The sequence below is a fragment of the Odocoileus virginianus genome, chromosome 1 (genome assembly GCF_023699985.2).
Source record: "Odocoileus virginianus isolate 20LAN1187 ecotype Illinois chromosome 1, Ovbor_1.2, whole genome shotgun sequence".
Classification (NCBI taxonomy): domain Eukaryota; kingdom Metazoa; phylum Chordata; class Mammalia; order Artiodactyla; family Cervidae; genus Odocoileus; species Odocoileus virginianus.
In genome coordinates this window covers 46,536,751-46,539,507 of record NC_069674.1, presented here as the reverse complement: position 1 = coordinate 46,539,507, position 2,757 = coordinate 46,536,751, and the positions used below count along the sequence as shown (strand labels likewise).

The window sequence follows — 2,757 nt, the reverse complement described above, 5'->3', positions numbered from 1 at the left end:
TGTGATTGACAGCAGGGGCTGTGTGCGCGTGCGCGTGCGTGGGTATGTGCGTGTGAGTGTGTGTGGTGGGAGGGTGATGGTGGTGATAGTGGTGGTGATGACTGCTCGAATTGAAGCTGCTTCTTCTGGTTCGGTGGCTGTAGTCCTCTTTGCGGGCATTTTCCGCTGAGTCAGAAGGGCTGACAGTTAGAGACCCGGCACTCACTGGCTGGGGAGACCGTCTGGAAGCGATTTACTGAGGAGGGTCTCTAGCAGCAGGTTGATTGGGGAGGGAGTAAACAGAAGTGGAAAGGCATGCATGCTTTCCTGGGTCTGAAGAAGATAAGTCAAAAACTCTCAGGAAGAGATTTAATTCTACTACTTTGTCGTTTGTGGGTTTCTTGCAAAACACACAGTAAGTCATGATTCGTATCAAAGCTGAGCCCTCATAGGCAACTCACACCTCACTTCCTCTCAGATTGACACATTCGGTTCGGTCCCCCAGCACACAGGTACACACATATCTTAGCCTCCTGTAGTTATGCAAACCAGCAACTCGGCGAAATTTCAAGACTCGGAACACAGTGATAGTCCTTAACTGGAAGGAAAAAGGAGTAAAAGGAATAAAGGAAGGAAGAAGAAAAAGAAAAGAAAACTTGTAGCAACCAATAAAACAATAGTGTTATAGATACCGAAGGAAAAAAACCCACTGGTTACTGAATGTAAAATTTGAAATTAATTCCCAATCAGGTCAATGCCGCAGGAGCAGTTCCAGTTTATTCCGAAAGTGCTTGTTAACGCCTGGTACAAAATTCTTCAGAGACGAGAGCTGGCTTACTGGAGAGCAGAAACATTTCTCCGTTGCCCTGTTGCATCCAAATTCTCGTTTCGAAGTTTCTTCGGAGTGCTGGAGCTGGGCAGGAGGCTGGAGAGTTTTCTCCTATTATAAGGTGTTAGGTCGTTGGTTTGTGTTTGCACGTATTTTAGGAAGATAATAAAGGTCTTACAGCTGTGCACATACTTTAAGTTACACTGGCCCTAGATGAATTTTGTAGCTGGTAAATAAAAGCTTCGGTTTTACGAATTCTGAAATTTAAAACTTGTAATTACCTCTTCGCGGGCCCTGAGACTTTTTTTCTTTTGTTTTTATTTTGAGGTGTTTCTGTGTGGGAAGAAATGCACAAATACAAGCATTACAAAATCTCCAAGTACTGTGTGTGCACAGTAAAGAAATAAAAAGAGCAAAGCGGTGGAAATATGGGACTGTTAAAAACAAAATAACGTTCTTCTAAATCCCCGTGGTGTATTTTTTCTTTTGAATAAGTTCTTTCAGCCTGCCTAAGTATTCAAAGTCATGTTTTTAAACCCTCACAGTAATTTTATTTAGAAACCCCATGTTCACCTTTAATTTTTAAAATTACTATTAATGACATGAATTATTAGCAACCATTCTCTGTATTTCGCAACGTTCTCTACATTTTAATATGCTTTTTACAATTTATATATATATTTAAAGCAGCAAACATGAAATAAAGTTAGTAAACCAGATTTTGATAGCTGCTTATTTTTGTTTAATCGAATGTATTTTATTAGATAAACATACACTTTAATTTATTTAAAAATAAACAGCAAAATAATACTTTTCTTTCGCTTCGCTAGAACAAGGTGATTTTTCATTCTTCTCCGTCCGATTCTTTCTCTTCAGCAGCCACAAGCGACTGACGAGCTCCTAGGGACCAGCGGACTGGTATGCAAATTTCAGATGATTGACACATAAGGTAGAAACCAATCACGCTGGAGTAGGTTGCTGATTGGTTGACAAATGTTTGACGTGAAATTGACGTTTTAAAAGCCTAACAGCCAATCAAGGCGATACATGCAAATGAAGGAAGGAATCAGATTACCAGCGGCTGGAAAGACTTGAGTGCGCCCTCACGTGTTCAGTGGTGGATATTGCACAGACGCCTGCACAGTAAATAAATGCAGCAAAATGTTCAACCCCACAGTTTGCCTTCGCCGTTCCCAAACTTTTATGTCACTGAACTATAATTATCCATCTTAAAAACCCAAGAGTTAGGTCGTGCACATATATGATGGTTTAGCTTAGAAATCCATGTCATGTAACGGTGGACTTCAATCGCACACAATTTTCCTCTCATTTTTACCAACACAGGGAATCTCTGTCTTCAAATTAATCCTTGGAGAGGTAGGCTGTTTCTCTCCTTGGTTTCAAAAGCACAAGATTTACAAAGCCTTTCCAGGCACAGATGGTCAATAAATTTAGCTTCTTCAGCGAAATTCCGCGTGGCACCGCCAGATGGCACAAGGATCGCCTTCTAATCTCCGTATCCCGCCGATCCCTGAACCCCGCACGTAATTTAGAAAAACTGAAAACCAAACACTTTTATATTTCATAGCTAAATGAACTGAGAAGGTACTGGCACTCTTAAGGAGCTCCATATTACGAAAATAAGTTTTGTTGGTCGTTGCTTTGATGTGAAACTTCCTCTTGAGATTTTTGTCCAAGGAAAGTTTTTCTTCAATTAAAAATTTTTTTAAATTTAATTTTTTTCAAAAACATTTCCTTAAAGTGTGCACCATAAGCACAGCACCACGCCAGATGAAAAGGTTAAGAATAAAAGGGTTAAAAAGAAGGTTAAGAAGTGTTGTGTTCGGCTTCCTAGGGATTAAAATGAGACTGAGGGTGAACCTAAACTTCTCAGGGAGCTTGGCTGGACCAGTGGGGCCGAGGTCGGATCAAGCTGCTTTTAGAGCAGC

General features: G+C 40.7%; 1 long non-coding RNA gene across 1 annotated transcript; it reads right to left on the bottom strand.

Annotated features, from left to right (window-relative positions):
* Positions 1-738: 738 nt before the first annotated feature.
* LOC139036067 (uncharacterized) lies at positions 739-1,712 on the bottom strand. Its single transcript, XR_011488796.1, has 2 exons — positions 1,620-1,712; positions 739-1,141 (listed from the first exon to the last, which is right to left on the bottom strand). It is a non-coding gene; the product is annotated as an uncharacterized lncRNA (long non-coding RNA).
* Positions 1,713-2,757: the final 1,045 nt, after the last annotated feature.